The following is a 24,450-nucleotide window of genomic DNA, read 5'->3' on the forward strand; positions in this document are numbered from 1 at the left end:
ATATCCAGATTTCAAGCCAATGTGTCTGTAGTTAACCTACAATGGACAGGTATGAGACAGAAAGCAAGTTTATGGAGCAAAGCTGAAACACACCTGTTCTAGTTTGCTAATGCTGCTGGAATGCAAAACACCAGAAACAGATCGGCTTTTATAAAAGGGGGTTTATTTGGTTACACAGTTACAGTCTGAAGGCCAAAAAATGTCCAAGGTAACGCATCAACAATCGGGTACCTCCGCTGGAGGATGGCCAATGGCATCTGGAAAACCTCTCTTAGCTGGGAAGGCACGTGGCTGGCATCTGCTTGCTACCAGGTTGCATTTCAAAATGGCTTTCTCCCAGAATGTTCCTCTCTAGGCTACAGCTCCTCTTCAAAATGTCACTCTCAGTTGCTCTTGGGGCATTCGTCCTCTCTTAGCTTCTCCAGAGCAAGAGTCTGCTTTCAATGGCTGTCTTCAAACTATCTCTCATCTGCAGCTACTCTCTCAGCTTCTGTGCATTCTTCAAAGTGTCCCTCTTGGCTGTGGCTCCTCTTCAAAATATCACTCACAGCTGCACTGAGTTCCTTCTGTTTGTCAGCTCATTTATATGGCTCCAGTGATTTAATAGACCCACCCTAATGGGTGGTGTAACACCTCCATGGAAATTATCCAATCAGAGACATCACCCACAGTTGGGTGGGGCGCATCTCCATGGAAACACTCAAAGAATTACAATCTAATCAACATTAATATGTCTGCTCACACAAGATTGCTTCAATGATCATGGTGTTTTGGGGGACATAATGCATCGAGGTGGCACAACACCTGTAGAAAACCTGTAGGTTAGGTTTCTGCAAATGCTTATGGCACATGCTTAGGAAGGTTCTAACCCCAGGGATGATGAACATAGGATTGGTCTCCCTCTGGAGAGTTGGGGTCTGACTTTACCTGTCAAAGTCACAGTTGGGAGAGCTTGCAGGTGCGCAGGTGCGCGCCCTTGGAGAGGGTTCCGGGTTTTCACAGCCCGAGTGTGGCTGGACAGCAGAGGGTGCTGTGGGACGGCGGTGGCCAAGGCACCTGCACCCCACCTGCCTCTGTGGGCCACCTGTGCCCCGTCCTGCTCGTCTGTCCCACCTTTGCACCTCACACTGCTGCGATGTTCTTTGCTGTGGCAGAATTGGGGAATTTGTATCTTGGATGGACACTGCGGAGTTGCCACACCTGAGGGCAGGAGGGCTGTGTGGGGTGGCAAATCCAAGGCCATGATGTCCTGATGGGGAAACCGAGGCACGAGGGGGCAAGGTGGGAGGGGGCTGGCATGCTGAGTCCCCCCCCCCCTGCCCCCCCAAAGAGAGATTGAGATCCTGGCTCCTGCAGGGGCAGGAAACACCTTGGGGTTTGGCCACTCTGCAGAGGCCCCTCTGCCTGATTTTATCTGTCACTCAGGCCCCTGGGAGGTGGGCTTGGGTGGGGAATGTCTTCTCTTCCTGACACCTGTCTGTGTATGCTCTCGGCTGACCAGGTACCCCGTGTAGCAGAAGCTGAGCTCACAGTGTTGGAGCAGGGAAATGAGGAGGAAACAGGTACAAGATTGTTTTTTCAAAGTGGCACATTTCGACACTTTTTTTGTGATATATTAGACCAAATGAACTATTAACACCATGGTGAAGAGGTGCAAGACTATGAGAAGATGGCCATCATGTGGCATGTTTCATTCTTGCTTTCTTACCCCTGATGTTAGACCCTCTCCCCTCCCCAGGGATGGTGGGCATGCTGGAAGCTGGAAAGGGGCCCAGAGTTCCCCATGGCACCCTGGGGTGTGACACACTTTTCCTTAGTGTTCACCTACATTCCCCCCTAAAACATTTAATTTTCATTTAGGAATTCCTCCCTCTCTAAATAGCAGATGTCTTAGGATGCAGAAGATGCAGAAGAGATGGCTGCAGAGATCAGTGAGAAGGAACGGTCATGAGCTGCAAGAATTCTGGAGGGGTCAAGCCCCTCAAGGTCCCAGGTTCTGGTGCCCTATTTTACAGATAAAAGAACAAAGATTCCTGCCAGAAGAAGAATGTGGAAGAGGACTGTTTCCAAGGAAGCTGAGCCCCAAAGGATGAACTTCCCAATTCTGGAAAAACAGAAGAGCATCTGTTCTCCTGAGTTCCCAGCTGCCCTGGGGCCATGAGGCGCATGGGTCCTGAGAGCTGGCCAGAGTGTGGGGACATCATGCATTCCCCCCATGCATCTTGGATGACCCTACAGCTTTGTTTCCCTTCTATCTGCTGAGGTTAACTGGGAATTTGTCTACTTAGCATTTATCTACTGTGTGTTGAAAGTGGTGGGGGTATGCGATTAGGAAATCTTTAAATGAAGTTTGAAGGGGAGCTATCTCGACATTATTCAAAATTGAACAACTGGATGCCCGGTAGTATAGAGGTCTTGCCACATCCCATTACAACACACATTGCAACACCCCTCTCTTCCTGAAAGTGTCTTTTCAGGGCCATGCACCAGCCCCCTTGGATCCTTCTGTGAATGTCCAACTGGGAATCAGTAGACCATCTGTGTTCTCCGTCTCCCTCACCTGCAGCTAAGGGCATGTCATGGAGACAGAAGAACCACACTGATGGGTTCTGCCTCAAACTCATGGACTTTAAACTCATCCTGCACATGGGTAAGCCTGTCCTGCTTTCTCACAGAAAGACTATTTCACCGGCGACCGCTTTCTCCACTCCCTCATCTCAGTATCAGATCTCTCTTTCTACTTTATGCTGGATAAGGATTCCTTCAACTTCTGTGCCCCAAACTCACACATGCCCTTCTCTGCTGGTCCCGTGTCTCTGAAGCAGTGGGCCTCCCTCTAGCCCCAGGACAATTCCTTCTTCCCGGCTCTCTATGCCAACACCTTCACCTCCTTTCTCTTAGATGCTTTGTTCCCTCTTTTAACCCCTTGCTTTCCCAAGTCCCCAACTTTCCCCTCTTGGACTCCTTTCCCATACTTTATGAGCAGGCATGAGCAGCTAGAAAGGGAAAGAGCAAAAGTGTCTTTGCTGCAGCTCGTGGGGGCCTGTGTCATCCTTGCAGTCGGGCGCTTACTTCCCAAACTCTGCCAGAAACGCTCGCAGGCTGCCGGGAAATGACAACCTGATCATCAAAGCGAATGGGAGATTTTCAGCCTGTCTCTCACCTGTTCTCTTTCCAGAATCTGGAGGCATGAACTTTCCACATTCTGTGATGATCCCAGGACCGCCTGGAGTTGTGGAAAGAACGCAGGCTTTGGGGTAAGCTGGAGTCAGAGCTCAGCCACGTAAGTTTTGGGTGATTTTGTAATTAGCCTCTTGACCTCTCTGAGACTCACTTTTCTCATCTACAAAATGGGGACAATGGATGAGACATTAAGAAAGTGTCCACAACTATTGACTGTGGGGATTCGTAGTGCATGTTTCACACTCTTTCTGGATCTCAGAATGTTTGTTCTTCATTCGTGTCTTCAACCAGATCTTCTCTGCATATACCTTGTGTGTATTTTTATTCTACAAGCTGTGTAGAAAATATGTGCTCCCCAGGGTTCTGTTCTCTGCTAAATTCTCAGGTGTTCTTTCTGAGTAACCCAGAGTACACATTTCACCAAGGACTTTGTGTCCCAGGGTCCAGCTGTTCCCTGATTCCACACAAACACAGCTGGCCATCTAACGGAGACTGGCCTTGGGATGGCTGGCAGACTCAAGCAAAGCTGAAATCATTTCCTCCCCTGAGATCTGCTCCTGCCGTCCATCCCCAGTCTCAACCAGTGGCTCCACCTGCAACTCATTCTCATCAACTTTAGAGCCATCCTCAACGCCTCCCACTCCTTAACCCCCTTACGGAAGGTCTTTGAATTCCACTCCCTTTAATAAACATTATGCTATTTCCCTTTCTCTATTTGTATTGTTCATTCCTTAGTTTAATTTTTCAAGATCTTGGCCTTTGTTTGAGTCATATCTCCTCTCTGAACTGCCTTCCTCTCCTTCTCTGCCTAGCAGATATCCACCTATCCTTTAGACCCCTGTTCAACCTCCCTTCCTACGTGAAGACTTCCCTGACTTCCTGGGTGCTTAGAGCTTCCCTTGTCTCTAACACATAAAACATCTTCGAGCAGTTGGGACCTTGTCATTTATCTCTTCAGTGACCTCGGCTCCCAGAGCATGTGTGGGAATCAAGCATTGACTGAATGAATTCATGTCTAGGAAAATACACTTCTTAATAGCTTATGTATCTTATACAATATTCAGTAAAATGATAATTAGTTTCAATAATATAATAAAATCTCTCATGAACTTTGACCTATGTTGTGGCTTGGGGCCAGGTACCCCCCAAAAAACATGTTCTTAAACTTAATGCATTCCTGTGGGTGTGGACCCATTGTAAATAAGATCACTTCAAGATGTTACTTCAGTTTGGGTTTGGCCCCACCAAACCACATTGGGCTTTAATCCAGATTACTGGAGTCTTTATAAGCAGAGTGAAAGTCAGAGAGAGAAGCCAGGAGAGGCTGTCATGTATGTGCATGGCCATGTGACAGATAAACCAGCAGCCAGCCCTAGAATGCCACAGTCATCACCTTGATGATGCCTTGATTTTGGACTTCTCCTGGCCTCCAAACCAGGAGCCAATAAATTCCCATTGTTTCAGCCAACCCATTGCACGGAGTTTGCTTTGGCATCCAGAAAACTAAAACATTTGGGACATTAACATACATGACAGTGTTATCAGAATCTCTGTTACTGGTCAAGGTTACAATGGAAGCTCTGTCTGATTAACTTCCTGGGCTACCAGTAGCAAGTTTCCTGAACAGAATGAATCAAGGACTCTCCCGTACCGAGGTCCATGTTCTTCTGGGTGAGCATCCAGTGCAACCAAAGGTCCACGTCTGTCAGGGTTGCACCGCACAGAATGGAGAAGCTGCGATCCAGCCCAGAGGTTCTTTGGTTGAACCACTCTGCAACAGGGAAGCAGGACTGCGTCCACTTAGAACATGTGGCATCCCCTCTAGGACCCCACATCAAGGCTTCCTTAAGGGCAGAGTTTAATCCTGGGCCTTTCTTGGGTCTCCTCCCACTGGGTGTGCCCCAGAACAACTTTCCCATCCCTGTCCCCAACCCTGGTCTGCTCAGGGCTCCACGCTCCAGAGACCACCTTCTCTTCTCCCCAACATGTCTTTGAGCTGTAGGATTCTGCCTGACAGCCCTGAGAGCTTGCCAAATGGTTGCTGCGAGCTGGGCTCTGGGAACAGTCAGTCCTTGGGTGACAAGCAGAGGGGCCTGGAGGAGTGAGGCATGTGCTGCTCACACGTGGCTGATCTGTCCCCAGGTTTGCCGGTCATCCTCGTTGCCTCTCAGTAGCCTTCTCATAGCCCCTCAGCCTCCCCTTCGGTTTTTACCTTTTCACCCATGTCTTCCAACAGTAAGAAATCTCTGGAAGCAGGATTATTGTAAAGAACTTGCGTAATGGGTACCTTGACTATGGTTCTATTGGGCCACCTCCTTTCCAACAGGAAATAGTTTGATCACAATATGAGGACATAGTCACTGCTTAGTGACAATGGGTTCCAGGGAAATTGGTGTGTCCATCAGCATGTAACTGTAGAACTCCCAGGGATTGAAATCCAAGCAGGAAACAAGGGGAAGGTTAGCAAGGGGTTTGCTGTAAGCAAAAGGCATGGTCCTGCCAAAAGCAGAACAATCCAGTATGCTATTTGAAGAAATGTTAAAACCACAGTGGATTTTGGATTCTCCAAACCCACATACATACAGTAGAGTTGCTCACACATGGCATTCTGAAAACCCGAAGCACTCTTTTCCTTCACTTCAGGTTTAACGGTTCCTTAGCTGAGATATGAAGGTGACAGTGGAAAAGCACAGCCCATCCTCTAGGCTGGTGGAATGTTCCCACCAGAATAGGGGTGTTCTTTTTCTCTTTAGAACAAATTTCTTGGAGATACTGAGACCCTCTGTGTCTTTTCATTTCTGCTAATGGCACTGTCTTTGGAGAGCTTTTGACTGCCTGTCTTCATTCTGCCAGCCTGAGGGCAGCCCCGATCCTGTCCCCTCTCCCCCAACTGCTTTGGATAATCGCAGCTGGCTCTTAATCCGTGTCCCTCACTCAATTCAGTCTATATTCCACATTGCCAACAGAATGTCCTTGATGAGAGAAACCCCCGAGAGGTTCCTCTCCAGATTCAAACCCTTCACTGACTTTGCTTTACCTCCAAATGGCACTCAAGCTCCAAATGTGGAATTCAAGGACCCACCAGCATCCAGTTGCAAACAGCCCTTCAACTCCTGCTGCTGGAATGTTCTTGCATGTTTTCTCCACCAGACAGAACCCCTCCATCTTCAAGTCCCATCTAAATTTGTGATTTGTGGCCTGTCGCTGTCTCTGAACCCTTCTGACCAGACTGTGTTAGAATTCTTTGCAGGCATGCTTTCTCTTCCAGCAATGGGAGGCCCTCAATGACAGGTTCTGCTGCATCTGATTAGTTTTTAGTTTCTCCAGGGCAGCCTGCACAGGGCTTGTATGTGTGTGTGCATTTGTGTGCTTACATAGGGATAGAGAATGAAGGAAAGAACTCACTGATGACTCTTGAGAGAGTCTTGATTCTTGGAACATAAAAGTCAAGAAAGAGCTATTTGAAGAATAGGCTAAGAAGGAGGAGTGATATGAGGGAAGAGGGGCTGTGTGGGCACGTGTGTAATTTTCATCACTGCATAACAAATTACCTCCAACAATTTATCAAAAACTTAGCAGTAGAAGACATACCTCACAGTTTCCTTAGGTTAGAAATCCAGGCACAGCGTAGCTGGGTTTTCTGCTCAGGATTTCACAAAGCTGAAATCAAGGTGTCCACAAGGCAGCATTCCTTTCTGGAGCTCAGTGTCATCTTTCATACTCGTGTGGTGGTTGGCACAATTCAGTTCCTTGCAGTTCTAGGACTGAGGTCCCTCTTCTCTTGCTGGCTGTTGGCTGGTGCCACGCTCAGCATTTCAAGGCCACTTGCCAAAGGCCCTCTCACACTTTCAGTCCATTCTTCAGGAAGGGCCAGGTCTCGCTTAAGGGCTCACCTGATGAGGTCAGACCCACCCAGGAGTGTCTCCCTTTTGATGAACTGAAGGTCTACTGGTTAGGGACCTTAATTAAATCTGCAAAACCTCTTTGGCCATGTAAAATAATGCAATCACGGGGGTGAAACCCCATCATATTCCAAGTTCTCAAAGGTAGGGGACTATACAGGGTGTGTATGGCAGGGGTGGAGATCTTGGGGACTGTCTCAGAATGCTGCCTGCCACCGTGTGTGTGAGTATTCATGTGTGGGTGCAGGCATTGTGTTTCCAGGCCTGGTCTCTAATATTTGGAAGAAAATTGAATCTAGTTGTGCTGGTTTGAATGTATTATGTCCCCCAGAAAAAGCCATATTCTTTGATGTGATCTTGTGGGGCAGACATATTAGTGGGGATTAAGTTGGAATGTTTGAATTAGACTGTTTGCATGGAAATGCGCCCCACCCAACTGTAGGTGATGACTCTGATTGGATATTTCCATGGAAGGGTGGCCCCACCCATTCAGGGTGGGCCTTGATCAGTGGAGCCATATAAATGAGCTGACAGACAGGGGGAACTCAGTGCAGCTGTGAGTGACATTTTGAAAAGGAGCTACAGCCAAGAGGGATACTCTGAAGAAAGCAGAGGAGCTGCAGATGAGAGACAGTTTGAAGACAGCTGTGGAAAGCAGACTCTTGCTCCGGAGAAGCTGAGAGAGGACAAACACCCCAAGAGCAACTAAGAGTGACATTTTTGAGGAATTGCAGCCTAGAGCGGAATGTCCTGGGAGAAAGCCATTTTGAACCCAGAACTTTGGAGCAGACACCAGCCACGTGCCTTCCCAGCTAACAGAGATTTTCCGGACACCATTGGCCATCCTCCAGTGAAGGTACCCGGTTGCTGATGGGTTACCTTGGACACTTTATGGCCTTAAGACTGTACCTGTGTAACCAAATAAACCCCCTTTTATAAAAGCCAATCCGTCTCTGGTGTTTTGCATTCTGGCAGCACTAGCAAACTAGAACACTGGTCCATTGGGTTTTTCTAGGTAGATTGGAAAGATCTCATGTTGCTTTTCTACTATCCAGCCAATATTCCCAAAGAAAATTAATACCACTCACACTTGCTTTTTCCATCTTCATATGAAGCATAATGATAGCTGATTTGAGGAAAGGAATCTGCTGTTTAATAAAATTATATAACACTAGAAAAATTGGTTTTGATTTACTTTGAATTTAAGTATTTAGACATAAAGAAATCTTCATGCTCATTCTGCATTTCAGGATAGATATATCAATTGCTTGTACTGATGTACTGCTATAGAGTTATAAAAAAATCTTTTAGAATGAGCCTTATTAGGTATCATATTTTCTAAAGGAAGAAGAGTGAAAATGCCCAGACAGGCTGGGTGGGTGGTTTCTCCCTGCCTGCCTGTCCCTGCCTTGGGTCTCTCAGAGGGGTCACCCCGGCCGTCACTGCAGGCCCGGAAGCCACACGGCAGCCCGGCTGTCAGGGCCTCCTTGCAGACGGATGGACTGAGCCGAACACTGACGTGACTGAAGGTCACCCTTCAGGAGCACAGCAGTGAATCTCATTTTCAGGGCTCCCAGGGGATGGTCCTACTTTGCTAATCTGCCCTTGCTGCCTTCATCACATTTGTTTCTTCTGTCAAAAGAATTTCTCCAGTGCCTGGAAATCCCTGATTTCACCTCCAGTGCACGTAGCTGTCGTTATCTGAGACATTTTAATGTCTGTGTGAGATGTGGTTTCCTTCTAGAAGTGACCTTATCTGTATTAATCAGCATGCGACTCAGATTAGCTGACCTCAGAGCCTCCAAGGACCCAAGCGAAGTCATCACCTCCTTCCCCCCGTTTCTTCCCACTTCACTGTTGTGCTGAGTGGACCTCCGAAGAAGAGAAGGGGAGAGCATGGCTATAGATGGCTCCCGGCTTCCATTATCCGAGTCAGGGGATCTAGAGGAAAGAGAGAACTTCCATCTCACAGCATCCCAACCTCAAACCTTAAGGCAGGACCCCATGGGCCTGGTGAGGGCAAATGGGCTCACTCCATCATGGATGCCTCAGCTGAGAGGAACGGGGTCCCAGGCCATGTGCTCCCCACTCTGGCCAGGAGGGGACCACATTGGAGCCTCATGGGAGGTGAGGAGCCTTCCTCAAGGAGCTACGGGCCATTGCCAAAAGAAGAGGTGTGGGGTGGAGAAATCCAACAAACACACACCGTGTTATCTGTGGCCTACAAAACATGCTTGGTTTCCCACCATTGTGAGGTTCACACTTTTTAAATCAAGAGTTTTGTAAAAGTACTATAAAATGAGGGGCACTGGAGGTTATGGAACAATGTCTCGTTTCTCTACCTGCCCAGGGCTCACTTTGGGTATTTCAATGGGAAGCTTTTCAGGGAAAGGATCAGGGTGTGCCCTCCACTGTGACCCTGAGATCCTTTTCTGTAGAGTTCAAACCTGAGCATTCTTCAGAGCTGGGAAGGAAAGGGGAGGAGGAAATAAATGCACAAGACACATTACATCTGATGCTCAATGAGCTCTCTGAGCTTTATTATTTCACCGTTTCGTGCCAGAGGATTATACAAAGGACTCATTCTGCCCAGAAAGAGATTTTCTTGAGACCCTCTCCCCCTCCCCACCATGCCACCCACAAAGCCCTACTTAAGCCAACAGCAGCTCCCCTTGGAGAGGGCAGTGACTTTGTTTCCCGGTGTGTGTTCACAAGATGTTTTCATGTTGTGCCCATGTGTGCAAAGATTTGTGTTTTTGTGTGTGTCTCGTGGGTTGGTCTGTGATTGTGTGCAAGGCTCTGTGTGTCTGTGAAGCTGTGTGTGTGTGTATGTGAGTGTGTGGATGGGCAACTGAACACTTGTGTTTAGACGGTGTTTGTGGGTGTATCTGAATAGCTGAGGAACAACATTTCTTCACTTACATTGACTAATTTTGTCCTCAGTGTGCTTAATTTATGAAGATGCCAGCTGCCTTCTTCCCTGCCCGCTCCCCCCCACCCCAAGCACCAGGCAATTGGATCCAGCTGTCCTGCTGGAATGCATCCTGTTCTCCTTGAGCATGCTTTATTATTATTTTTAAAGCTCTTGGAAGGCCTTGTGAGAGAGGTGCTGGGAGTTCATCGCAGATTATTTTTAATGACAGAACTCTAGAGGGAAATGGAAAGCAGTGTTTTATTGGCAAGCTGTCTTCTCCATCTTTAAAGTAAACAGAAACTCCGCTTTCTACATTGTTAAAGGGTCCTCCCTCCTCCCCCATTTTTATCATCCTTCAAATGTTCTTGTGAGGCCCAAACAGACAAAGCCGAGGGTCCTGCCCCTGCGTTTACGAACGTCAGGCCTCTGCCCACGGGAACGATTTGACTCGCGGCACCTGAAGGTCTCTGGGACGTTGTCACCCCACTTCCAAGGGACGTCCCTGCAGAGTCCCTGGTCTCTGGCAGGCAGAATTTCCTGGAAGGAACCAGAAAATATGGGGCTGGGGGACACCTGATTATCCAGAGAAGCATCTGTGTGGTCTCCATGGCCGTGCCCTGCTCCACATGCCACCTGTCATTTCAACTCAACTGAGTTCAGTTTCACCCAAAAAACGCACAGCACACCCGCTCCGTCCCAGCTGCGGTTCTAAGCCGGGAGCAATCAATGAGAGCCGATACCCCACTGCCCCTCGAGGATGCCGATGTCATTGGCCCAAATCCCAACTCTTCAGACTTGACAGATGAACCCCCCCACCCCCCACATCAGGGAATCTCTTCTGCGCTGCCCTAGGATGGGGGTACCCCCACTCTTGGTGGTTTTGGGGATCCCTGCACATCAGGCACCTCATGTGATTTGCTCCTTGTGCCGAGGATCTGGGAGTCTCACGGGGACCCCTGCACCCCCAGCCTTGCCCCATCTTGCCTGCTCCCATCCTTCGCCCTCTTTTGCACATGCTCCCAGCAGAGACGGCCTTTACAGCCGGGCAAGACGGACGCTCTGTCCTTAGGCCTCTGAAGACACTCAGTGTTTTCCTTTCTTGGGCTTAATAATAATTTTTTTTTTTCCCTGAATAGATAGGAGTTCAGAGTAATGCTCTGCTGTCTAACTACATGTATAAAGCTCACAGCCAGGTGGAGGTTTGTGCTCAAATTAATTTTGTAGGACGTGCTGCTCTTAAAAGAAAGTTTATTATTGACCCTTTCAGGAAGCTGTTACCTCAAAATTTACAGGATTCTGACAGTGACGAGATCAATATCTACCTATTTCTCTCAGGCCTGCATTTCCATTCCCCACTTTTTCCACTTCTATCTCTACTCTTTCCTTCTTTCTTTTCTCTCCTTATTACCAAAATGTGGAAGCGCTTTCCCTGCACATGGAGAAATTCATGGGGCCGGACTGCACAGTTGGAGAATTTGCCAGTCATGAGTGCATTTAGTCACCCTCGAAACTGTCGAGCCTCTGAGTGCCGGGAATTGTGCAAGGTGGGAAGGGTCAGCAGAGACGAAGCCCGTGTTGCTGCCCGTGGAAGGTGGGTGGGCTCAAGAACCCCTAGAGATGTAGGACCTGCCAGGATGGATGGTAGGAAATGGAGCAAGAAACCAGCGATGGTGGAGACCCCCAGCTGGGGCTCAGGCCCCACCATCCTGGAGTCCATGAAGACCAGGTGGGACTTACAGCTGCAGCGGGGGGCGCGAGCACAGCATGGGGTGAGCCAGCACTGAGCGGGGCATCGTGGTGCAGCACCCCGGCCGAGGGCTCAGCAGAGCATGGAGGACACGGTGGTGGAGCTAGATCCCGGAGATCCCTGAGCGCAAGAATAGGGTGTTTGGACCCCATCATCCGGGCAATGGGGGGCCAGTCCAAACTCACGAGCAGGTGGGGATGCAGCCGGAGTGTTTGCATTAGAGAGAAAAATAAGACAACACTTTGCCCAGGAGGCTGGAGGAGCAACACGTGAGCCCCTCCCAACCACGGCTGCTTTGCTTTCTGGCTAATTTACAAAGTCATTTTCTTGGGGTTACGCCCTCACATATACTCTGTTCAGTGGCTTACTTAACATTAAATTAAATTTTTTCATAGTATTAATATCAGGGACATTATCTAATCCTCTCTGTCTCTACTAGCAAAATATGTTTATTTGCTCTATTTGTACTTCATGCTTCTTTCCCCCCATTTCTCTCCATAATAAAATATATTTTTGAAGGGTGGGATATTTAGTGGTTTTTAAAAAATAAGATGAGAGGTTTTTGCCTTCTTTTTAATATGGCTTTCAGTGTATGTCTTGGGGCTTCTTCAGCATTTTACGCTGAGTCTAACTGAGAGTTAATGTGACATAATATGGATGAATGTCCCTGTACACCATTGGAAGAGTGGCGAGGAAAGCAGGGAAGGTGTGTGTTTGCAGGCTGAGAGCCCCAGCCCCCACAGCTGCCCCTTGGGAAGAGTTACCATCACTTTACTAGGCCCCACATCTGAGCTGGGGATTTTCAGAACTCCCAGAAGTAAGTCCCTTCTGCTGCTTTAGGCGCGACCCTTACCCTCTCTCGGATGCTTCTGTGGAATGTGCTAGAGCACTTGTACTTAAAGCTGGCAGTGCCCCTGATATTCCTCTTTCTTGAGATCACACGCAGACGCTGTCTCCCTCCTGACTGCTATGGGAGGAGGGGGCTGGGTGGGCTTGGGAAATCTCCCTGCTCCCACGGACCCCGTTATGAAGGGACATAGCCCGGAGCCTGTCTTGAAAGGCTGGCTGCCCTCTGCCTGCAGCAGATTTCCTTGCACCTTCCAGGAATAGAACGTGTGGCATTTTTTTCTGCCAAGGGGGTCTGTTCTCCAGGGAAGAAGGAGGAGAGCAGAGCAGGGGTGAGCGCGCTGGGTGGGGCCTGCAGTTCTGGCTCATCTGTTCCTCCTGGCAGCCCCTGATTTCTTTTCCCCAATGACCCAAGCAAGGGAGATGGGGACACCTGTTTTGGCTCTTTCCTGACGCTGCCTCCCTGGGCCGTGCTCCTACGGGGGTGTTAGGTGTCTTGAGCAACCCTTGGTTGGCCACAGGCTGCCCTGGGCTCTCGTTAGCTGGCCCTTGGGGAGGCTAGTCAAGGGGTAGGGGATGGTGGGAGCATCTAGAAGCCCTGCCTCGGCCACGTCACCTCAGTCTGAAAGCCTCCAGGTAGAAGCAGGAAGAGCCTTGCATGAAATCTCAAGGCAGCAGTTGGAACGAGGCTTGCTGTCCAGCTAAGGATGGGAGCTGCAGGTGCCCTGTCCCTGAACAGGTCAGGTGTATCCAGCAGGTGGGTCAGCCCCTGAGCTCACCTTTACCTACACACTCCCTAAAGGAAGTCAGAAAACCTCAGGACCCCTGACGGCTCTGACTCAGCCTCCAAAGGAGCCCTGGGCTCCCGAGTCCCACAGCTGATGGCCCAGTCACGATCTCCTCTTCCTTGGGAACCTGGTTGACACATGGCGTTCTCTCTCTTGCCTCCCCTTCTAGATGTGCCCGTGTTTCCAACCGCTTGGCTGTCCTCTCCATTCCGTTCCAAACCCCAATCCAAATTCCAGCCTGCTTTCAGATCACAGTTTCTGGTACCAAACGTCTCAGTCAGAACTTTAAAACCTGTGTGCACTTTCCATGATCTCTTAGGGAAAACCTGCTAGTGTTGGCTTCTGGGTGTTTCTTTAAGGGGGATTCAGAGGAGCAAGAAGAGTTATCACCTGACACTCTTTCAGCCCCCAGTAATCTCTCTTCCAACTTTTCCTTAAAATACACATGGAAATATTGAAAATAACCCCCAAATCACAAAAAACTCACAGGAGCAATAGAAACGATTGTTAGCCTTGGAGGGACTTTCCATTACCTTTAGCAACAATGAGACAGAGCCAGAGGCACAATTGATGGCATTTTCATTGTTAGTGCTCTGGAACAGAATGGCTCCTGGGCCAGAGTAGGTGAGACCGGGACTTGTTGACCATCGCCCTCAAGGTGTAAGTGAAGCCACTGAGGGCCTGCCCCCAGGAGTGCAAAAGAGTGCCACTCACACCCCCAGGCCCCCATTGTGCAGCCTCTGCCTCTAGTCTGGCCTGAACCCAGGACTCGGCTTTCCCTCCCCCCTGCCCATTTGCAATATGGGGGAGCTAAAGGGGTAGAGGGGACGGGAGTGTCACTCTGAATCCTGAGAGGGGGTGGTCCCCGAGGTGGCTGCTGTTGCAGGGCTGAGGGAGGGGCCACTGTTTTGTTTTCTGTGTACTTACCTGGCTGATGATAATTTAGCCCCTCCCCTTATTCCTGCATCTGAGATGCTGATCGTCCTCAGCCTGGCAGAGCACACCAAATGCCAAATGAGTGCCTGGCGCTGGGAGAGGGGAGCGAGCCTGATTTTGTCTTCGGCTCTCTGAGGGGCATTTGAAGCAAGGAGGACAGGAAAATAGAGTAAAATTGTGCTGTCTGTCTTCTGACAACAGGCCTTTATCAAGGATGAATATATAGAAAGCCAAACCATGAGAAAACCAGTGGAAGTATTCCCTTCCATAGAAGGAGACTTATGTCGAAGACACAACTTTTGAAAAATTAGTTTTAGGAGGAAATGAAAAGTAAATTAGAGATCTGTATTTCAAGTTTTCAGTGAGCTATAAGAATTTACGAGAATATTAGCAGAGATCAGGATGTTGAAATAACAATAGGCTGAGACACAAGCTCACATGAAAAGGGATGTCATTGATCTAAGGAAAAGACTTCAAAGAAACATGCACAAAACAGCAGAGCCCAAGTCTTTATTGGCAGCAGGAAAGGAAAGACCTGAGCCAGCAGAAAAATGCAGGAATGTATGAGGGCAAACTGGAATTGCACGCCTAGAATTCATAGAAAAAGGACAAGGGGGCAAAAATATAAGGACAAGAAATGTAATAGATACAGAACTTAGTGAAAGGAGAATCTACCTTCAAATAATAGGGTTATTGTAAGAAAGAAATAAAAACAAATGGAAAGACTCAATTGTCAGAGATAAAATGTTTGAAAACCTTTCTAAGTTCGGAAAAAATGTACTTGTATCAATTGATACAAATTAGGATATTTAAGGCAAATTTTCTCCAAATAAACCTCATAGAGATATAGCCCAGTAATATTTTTAAATTTCAGTAATTAACAACTAAGTATAAAAGCATTCACTCTGAGACTGTACACTATCCACAAAGGAACAAAATACCAATCAGGATGATGTTGGCCTTCTCATTTGCAGCAATGAGTTGAGGAAGAAAAGGGACAACTTCTAAGTTTTCAGAGAATTCATGTTTATCATCCCAGTTTGTCTTTGATGTATTATGACAATGAAACATTTTTTATACATAAGGGCTCTGAAAGCATGCTAAGCCTTGTACTATCAATTGAAAATGTATTGACATTAAAAAATCAAAGATAAGAACTCAGGAATGGAAAGGTCAATGGATAAGTCTACCTTATTGTCCATTTGAATGAAAAGGCCAAAAATCAGAATCGAGGCTAAAGATACATACTATAAACAAAAATGGTAACTTAATAACAATAGCTCTCTAATTCATGATTGGCTGATTCAAGACTGACAAGTGTCTCTCAATCAGGCATGATTTAGAAGCTGGGGATGGAGACAGACAGAACTCCTGCTTTTGTGAGGCATATATTTGAAATAACACACCAGAAATCAAAGAAATTATGACTTTCAGATGATGATAAAAACTACAGAGGAAAGGAAGGGAGGTAGTTGACAGGGAGAAATGGTGAGATTAGAAGGTCAAGGGGATCTTCTCAAGCAGGTGATATCTGAGTTTGGAAGGGCATTCAGGAGGAGGGGATGGTGAATGCAAAGGCCCTGGGTCTGGGATAAGGCTTCAGAAACAGCGAGGGAGCCAGTGAATGAACGTGGGTGGTGGTGAATGTGCGGCAGGAAGGGAGACGGGCAGACGCAGATCCTAGAGCCCTGGGGCCACGGGGAGTCTTTGTTCTAAAGGCCACAGTTCACCGTTGAATGGTCTGAGCAGAAAAGTGACATGGTGCCAGCTTTGTTGCTAGTGACCCGTGATGCCATCATGCTGGACAGTCTGCCAGGGCTGAGCAGATGTCGGGACAAAAAGGCAGGGGAGCAGGGTCGATGGCGGTGGGGGCTGAAGAAGGGATGGAAGGACGTGGGCTGACACGCTCCAGGGAAAGAAGGGAATCCAGGGAGAATCTGAGATTGGAGAGGAACAGGTTCACAAGGGGTGAGGGAATTAAGAGTTCTTTTTTGAATGCTAATTTGGAGATGCCAGCTGGGCAGCTGGAGATAAGAGAGGTCTGAGCAGCTAATATGACTTTGATTATCATTAGCTTGTGGATGGTATTTTCAGCCCTGGGATTGGAAGACAGCCCAGCACTGAGCCCTCTGGCAATCGGTTTTTAGAAAAGGGGAGGAGGAGGAACTGGCAAAGGAGGTTGAGAAGGGGCAGGCAGACTGGGAGCAGGAAATCAAGAGGCAGTCATATTACAGAGTTTGTTTCAATTAGAAATGTACTTGGCTTCTAGTAACAGATCACTGTAACCACTGAAATCAGCTAGTTCTCTCCACCCCTAACTCAAGTAAAATAAGTGGCAAGTGGGCAGTCCAGGGGCAAAATGATGGCCCCATGAACAGTTGGGGACATGTATTTCATTCAGTTTTCAAAACTTAGCAAAATACTTATTTCACAGATTTGTAGGTGAGTTGGTACAACTGGCTTTTTAAGTGAAGGAGGACAGCCCTCCCTGCCCACCTTCTGGGATCATTAACACCCTCTATCATTCTGTTTTGCCATCTTTAGCATGCAAATCCCATCCTCAAGCCCAACTCAGAGTCTGTAATAGCTGCTGGAGCTCCAGCCATCACATCTGTATCCTCACACATAGCAGGAGGAATGAACAGAGTAGCAAGAAGGGCTTATGCCAATTGCCCATCCCCCTCTCTTACCATGCTTCCCTGGAAGTTCAACTTGATAACTTCTTTCAAACGGGGCTACATAATAAGATTTTTTTGACTCGTTATCCTCACCTGCAAAAATAGGGAATTCTTCATTCCTTTGTGATTTATTTTTCATGCATCCATTCATTGATTTGGGAATGATACAAAACATATTCAGGGATGATGGGCTGTCAGTGACAGCCTCTGCAACGTGGTCGGGGGAGCTTGGGGTAAGAGAGCATCACCCTAAATGACCTCGATGTGCAAGGTGCTTTGTGCTTGGGGTTTTTTTGGGTGCTCATCACAACCCTGTGAGAGGGCCTGGTCCCACTTGGGGCACAAAAACAGCGGGGCCTTCAGACCTGGGGCACTGCGTGGCGTCGTCCCACCTGTGCACCGGGCGGCGTGGGCCTCTTCCCACTGTGGCCCGACGTGCTGGGGGGACAGTGCGTGCAGGAAGCTTGGGGACAATGGGTCCCTGCAGCCTGAGAGAGGCTGGGGCATGCCCTCGGAGGGAGGAGTCCCCCGGGGATTCTGGAATGTTTAGTAGGGTTGACCTTGCCCATGATTTATGAAGTACCTTAAAAATAGTTTCTACCTAGAGATAAAATATGGCCCTGATTCTTGTTCTTACAAAGAGCATTGTACTCGCCAACGACTTCAGCCACAGTTGTCCGAAATCAGGGTTATATTTACCCTTAACAAAATAGTTTCCCCAGCAAACTTCCGGTCTCAGAGAAGAATTTCACCCAGGGGCTCAGGGATAACATTCATGTCTCGCCCTTAAGAGGTGATGGAGCAAATTATCCTTATTCGGGAGAAACTGGCCAGTGGATAAAACTCCGGAGGCCCCTGGGTGGAATTCCACATTTTTCTGAGCCTGCCCTCCCCCTGCATGGCAGCTGGGTCCCTGCACCACTCTGGATGCCCCTAGTTGGGGGGAGCTTTCTGTCCCAGTTGATCCTGCCAGGCTCTTCTAGATCTTAATCTTCATCATCCTCATATAGGAGGACGTTATTTACAGCGTTTGCATTTGTTTTTCATTAATCAGCATTTCCTCTGTGCAGTGTCCCAAAAGCCCTCCATTCTTCCTTTATCAGTAGACAGAAAGGAGGCTCATCTCCACGTGTGGGGCCTGGGCAGCCCCTTCCCATCTGTCAGATGGGGGGCTGTGAGTGTCAGCCGCCGCTGAGTGTGCCCCTTGCTCACAGTGAGGACTCTGCCAATGGGCTGTGACAGGGAAACGGCTCATGGAGCTGGAGGCTGGAAGGCAGAGCCCAAGGTGAGGGATCTTGCTGCTTTCCTGGATGCATTAGAAAGTGGTGGTGACGGACCCAGAAGCCTGGACTCCAGATTCTGGCCCTGCCATCATCTGGGCAAGTCACCTAATTTCTCCGGATTTCACTTTCTTCCTCGGCAGAGCAGGGTCCGGGATGTGGGGTGGGAACATGAGAAGCATCCAGCCCATTGCTTGGCATGCAGTAGTAGGCTCCTACTACTCTCCAAACAACAGAGCCAACAGTGAAGTGGGAGACAGTTGTTCAGGTTTCATTTACGAGAAGGGGAGGGAGTATGACGTAGAAGAGTATTACCCATGTGATCCAGGGGAACGGGATGCACCTGAGGAACTGGGCAACTTGGAGCTGATTTACTTCCAAGGACTTTTCATGTCTGGAGATCTTGGCAGGAGTTTGGAAGGGAGATGACACCGTGATCTTCTGGATTCCTGGATCTCACTGAGGGGAGAAGCGGGCACCCACAGCTGGGCTCCTGTGGACAGGCAGGGCTCCTAGGGGTCTGCAGCAGAGCCTGACAGGCTGCGATCAAGGGAAAAGTGTGGTTCAATGAAACTTTCCAGCATGGAAAAGGGAGCCCAAATCTTAGGGTTGGAGGGACCAGCCTCCCCTAGGGCAGACACGCCCCTGCATTCCCACAAGGACTGCAAGGTAGTGGTGGAGGCCGGAGATTTCTAGTTAAGCAGCTATGGGATCAAGTCCTGGCCCTGCTGTGTGGTTTTGGGGAAGTGGCCTAACCTCTCTGGTCCTCAGCTGAAAGGTGCCTTTATGGTATCTCCCACACAGGGTTGTGGTGGGGTTAAATGAGATGATATTTATGGAGTATGTTGAGGAGGGCACAGTCCTGGTAAACGCTGGTTCTGCAGAAGACCATTCTGGGATGGCAGAATCGGCCTGGGTATTTCTTGTGGGGAGCCATCATCCAAGCTACCCATTCCCGGTGTTGAAAATGCGCCCTGAGCCTGAGCTGCAGTCCGTCTCCTGGGTAGCTCTGTCTCGTACACATAGACCAGGGAATTAGAACACATCTAATTGCTATTGTGTGAAATGCTTCTAGAGTTCAACAGTGGTTGTAGGCGCTTTCTCCACTCCTGCCATGTCCCCTCGCTTGGCACCTTCCAGCATCTCTGACGTGAGAGGAGGCAGTCAGGTTGCAAACTGGACCTGAGGTCAGGACCTGGATCTGACAAATGAAGGCACTTATTTAAAGCAATAGTATAACCAGCAATGATTGTATCTTATTATTGTAGACTCTTCAGCAATGTTTTCCCAACGTACTTGCTCTCCTCTGATTCTCATTACAGGCTGGTGAACTGAGCATAGGTGGTTTGAAAAGATGAAGAAAGAGATGTTCACAGCAGAAGATGTACTTGCCTGGTAGTAGCAGGAGCTGGGGTTAGGGCCCTTGTTTCTCTTCTGACTCCTAGTCCTGTACTCAGTGGTAGACACTCACATGCCACGGGGCCCGGGCATTATCGTGCTGCCCTGAGAGTGAGCCACAAATGCGTGGGTGACACTTACCTGTTCTGTGCACAGCACCCTGACAAGTGCAACTGTTGTCTCTGTAACTGTGTATCTGGAGACACAGAGCAAATAGGGCAGAAGGTTTGTAAGATCATTTTCAAAGCTAAAAAATCCACGTGTTCAAATTGGCGTGGCAGTGCGAGAGTGCCAAATTTACACAGAAGGGCTGACTGGGTACCTTTGGGAGATATGGTGGCTATCAAATAGCATCATCCCAGAAGGAGCTGGATCTCAAACAGGGTTTACAGAATTGCAACAGGTTGGAGGTTGGCGTGGATGGGACAGGGCCTGTGGGGGAGGGAGGTGGATTGAAAGTGTCACTGCATTTCAGCGCGAGGCCAGTGGACTAGGAACAGGACTAAGGAAAGATAAGACAACCACGTGACCCTGCTCTAAAGTACGTTGGCCCCGGACTGCTCTTAAGCAAACCAAGGAACGAGCAAACAGACATACAAACAAATTGCGAAAAGGCGACACAGCAGTGTCCGTGCAGCTGCCAAGCGTGGTCTGCTAACCAAACACGCGGAGGGAAATGTGCAGTTCTTCCCAGTTCCCCAAAGATTTAAAGAGCAAACAGGCCCAAAGCCAATGAACTGATGCCTGGAGACACTGGGGTGGAAGGACAAAGGGGAAACAGAGGAAAGAAGTGAAGGTGGATGAATGGTTTAGTGAATTCTGGAAACAATAATGCTCACCAACATTGAGAGGTTATTTTAGTGGGCAGTGAAAGGAACACAAAAATCCTAAAGCCGGAGAGAGCGGATGATGGGGAAAATGAGAAGGAAAATGCAAGTGGACGAGTGATTTAATGAATTCTGGGAAGAAAGTTGCTTCCCAGAATTGAGGGGCTAATGGGATGGGTGGGGAAATGAAAACAAAATCTTAAGAGAAGTTGAGAATGACTGAAACGGTTCTTGGCTCATCAGTTTTGAATTAAAATTTTATTTGTAAAATTAAGTTACGTTTAAGCTGTTGCCAACAGGATGTGTGACAGCTCCATCGATGATGTGCTTCGCTGCTCCATCCATCCGCGAGGATAATAGGATCCGTGGTCACCATCTCCCCCCACCCCCAGGAGGGAAGCCTGGAAGCGATTAGGCTGCGCTTCCCTTTGGTTGCTCCAAGTTTTAGCTAAGAGGGTGAAGAAAAGAATCCTGGTGTTTTCACTCAGCTCATTGGAGTGTCAGTTCCAGGACTGGAAGCTTAAGTGGACACCAGGGGAGATGGCTCAACCTAGAGGCAAGAAGTGAGAGGGAGGGTCTGAGGGTGTTGCATCTCAGCGATGTGGCTTTCCTTGCCAAGAAGTCCCCAGGTGGAACAAGGCTGCACGGGGCTGTGTGTCACGCCTGGCTTTTGAGTGTTATGCTAAGAGGTGGGAGAACCAGGCGCGGAGCCCGGAGCTGTCCTGATCAAGTTTGCCTCTAAGCAAGATCATTGTGGCAATATTTACTCTCTCTCCTCCTATCCCTTTTTAAAATTCTTTGCACCACTGCCTCCATCTCTATGGATTCATAGTTCCTTAGAATCCCTGAAAGCCTGAGGTCCCAAGATGGGGTATTCCTGTGCAGAGTAGAGGGCCGGGCATGTTTGGAGGCACCGTTGATGGGGAGAGGGAGGTGGGGGGGCAACTTGACCAAAGTGGGGGAAGGGGTGGAGAGATCCACGGGGTGTCAGCTGCTTCAAAGCCACGCACACTTTATAAGTGACTAGGGTTATACTAAGGATAGCTGGGGCAATACGAAAGTGAGGTGTGGACCCTTCATTTTATGTATTTGGTCTAGTGATTGGGTTCCCTGAGGCTGGGCTCAGTGGTGGGGATTTAGAAAAAAACAACACTTTTTATTTAGAAATAATTTTAGACTTAGAGAAAAATTGCAAAAATAGTACAGAAAGTGCCTATACACCCAGCTTCTACCAGTCTTAAAGAACCATAGCACAGTGACCAAACCTAAGAGACTAACAATGGTATATATTATTAACTAAATGCAGACTTCATTTGTATTTCACTGGCTTTCCCACTTAGGTCCTATTTCTATTCCAGGATCCAATCTGGGGTACCATGTTGCACAAAGACATCACGTCCCTTTGGTCTCCTCCAGTCTAGAACAGTGCCTCAGTTTCCCCTTTTTCTTTTCTTGACTTTGACACATTTGAAGGCTGCTGGCCACTGATTTTGTAGAATGTCCTCAGTTAGGGCTTGCCTGATGTTTTCTCCTGAATAGGTTGAGGTTACACATTTTTGGCAAGAACATCATCGAGATGATGTTCTCTTTCCAGGGTATCATAATAGGGAGCAGATGACCTGGATGTAGCTTATTGCTGGTGATGGTGGCCTTGTTCACTTGGTCAAGGTGGTGCCTGCTGGGTTTCTCCAGTATAAAGTTTCTATTTGCCCCTTTGGAATTAACTGATATAGTGGGGAGAGATCTTTGGCACTGCATATGCATCCTCTGTCTCCTCAAACTTTTGCTCACTTATTTTAGTGGATCTTGCCTGCAGCAACTATTACTATGGTGTTTTATTATTGTGATTTTCTGTTTCCCTCATTCCTTCTACAGTTACTAATTGGTGTTTTTCTTCAAGGAAGAGATTTTTCCATTTATTTATCTATTTATCTATTATTTATTCAACTAATTTATATCAGTATGAACTCAGGGTATCTATTTTATCGTATGAGTTATGGTCCAACTCTATCATTATTTATTGTATTGCTCAAATGGTTCTAGCTTGGCTATTGGGAGCTCCACAAATGGGGTCCTGTGTCCTTCTGACATGCCTTCATCTTTTCTTGAGTACTTTTTTATTTTCCAGCATTATGAGATACTCTGAGCTCAGATTGTATTTTTCCTACCCCAGCCTTGTGATCAACTACTTTTCAAAGTACCCTGTTCTTTTTATTGTGTTTAGAAGCCAAGATGTGTGTACTGGGTATGGGCCTTGCTGCTGGGTTGTCACTGGTTATAGGTAATCTCGGAGGACAGAGCTAGGAAATACATGTTTCTATACTAACCTATGTATGCACACACATCTATATTTATTTTTGCATCTGTTGGATACATATTTAAACACAATGAGTTCAAACTGGTGTTCAAACCCAACACCACAAGGTTCATTCTAGCTCTCCCCTTTCCCTATTTGTAACTTTCCCCAACCATGGGAAAAGTTTGCTTTTCTTTACTTATTTCTTCAACCCTAATCAGCACATAACGTAGTTTCAGAATTGCTTACCTACACCCCTGTGAGAAAAAAATTTACTAACTTGATCATAATATTTATGTATCATTCTTTTTTTTTTAACCTTACAGTATCCAGACAAAATACTGTCTTCATGTTACTGATGTTTATTATTTTCTTACCTACCCCCGTTAGTGTGCTGATGCCAATCATTTGTAATACAGTTAGGCTCCTTTGTTACAGTTTATATTCCATTTTAAGTCCCCCCCCCATGCTGGTTGATATTTAAAAAATTGAAAATCAATAAAATTAACTACTTATAGTATGTAGCTCTGTGGTCTTTGGCAATGCACAGAGTCATTGTTTATCTGCTACCATAGTAACATCAAGAACAGTTCCGTCACTCCAAAAATTCCTCATGCTGCCCCTTTGTAGTCAAATCCTCTCTGCACTGATACGTTTTCTCTCCCTATAATTTTGCCTTTTCCAGAATGTTATAAAAATCAAAGCATCCATTATATAGCCTTTTGGTTCTGACTTCTTTCACTTATTTAAAATGCACTTAAGATTCATCCATGTTGTTGTGTAAATCATAGCCTGTTTCTTTTTATTGCCAAGGAGTTTTCCATCAGATGCATTACAGGTTATCCATTCACTGGTTGAAGGACATCTGGTTTTTCTCCAGTTTTTGACAATTATGAATAAAGCTGCAATAGACATTTGCATACAGGATTTTGGGTAAAAATAAGTTTTCATTTCTCTAGTATATACTTAAGAGTGGAATTGCTGTGTACGTGTTCAACCATATAAAAGATGGCCAATACATTTTCCAAAGAGGCTGTACTCCCCCAGCAATATATGAGCATCCTGGTTGCTCTGTATCCTTGTCAGTACTTGCTATTGGCAGTGCTTTTAAAGTTTAGCCATTCTAATAGGTGTGTACTGGTATCTATCTCATTGTGGTTTTAGTTTGTATTTTCCTTATGACTGATGAGGCTGATCATCTTTTTATATGCTTATTTGTCATCCATATATCTTCTATGGTGAAGTGTCTGTTCAGATTTTTTCCCCATTTAAAAAGTTGTTTGTTTTCTTAATGTTGGTTTTTTTCTTTTTTTTTTAAATTAAGTTCAGTTTTATTGAAATATTTTCACATGCCATACAATCATCCATGGTGTACAATCAACTTTCAGAGTATCATCATATAGTTATGCATTCATCACCCCAATCCATTTTTGGACATTTTCCTTACATCAGAAAGAATCAGAATAAAAATAAAAAATAAAAGTAAAAAAGAACACCTAAATCATTCCCCCCATCTCACCCTATTTTTCATTTAGTTTTTGTCCCCATTTTTCTACTCATCCATCCATACACTGGATAAAGGGACTGTGATCCACAAGGTTTCACAATCACACTGTCACCCCTTGTAAGCTACATTGTTATACAATCGTCTTCAG

General features: G+C 47.2%; 1 long non-coding RNA gene across 6 annotated transcripts in view; it reads left to right on the top strand.

The window, feature by feature from the left end:
* Positions 1-2,285: 2,285 nt before the first annotated feature.
* LOC119510777 overlaps positions 2,286-24,450 on the top strand; it is a 54,719-nt gene continuing 32,554 nt past the window's right edge. For 3 of the 6 annotated variants that reach the window (XR_005212022.1, XR_005212024.1, XR_005212019.1), the window contains exons 1-2: positions 2,286-2,650; positions 3,179-3,283. This is a non-coding gene — a long non-coding RNA (uncharacterized LOC119510777). Of the gene's footprint in view, positions 2,651-3,178; positions 3,284-3,623; positions 3,893-24,450 lie in introns of those variants that run through there. The other 3 variants (XR_005212023.1, XR_005212021.1, XR_005212020.1) reach the window with 3 other exon arrangements.

The sequence above is a fragment of the Choloepus didactylus genome, chromosome 15, assembly GCF_015220235.1.
Source record: "Choloepus didactylus isolate mChoDid1 chromosome 15, mChoDid1.pri, whole genome shotgun sequence".
Classification (NCBI taxonomy): Eukaryota; Metazoa; Chordata; class Mammalia; order Pilosa; family Megalonychidae; genus Choloepus; species Choloepus didactylus.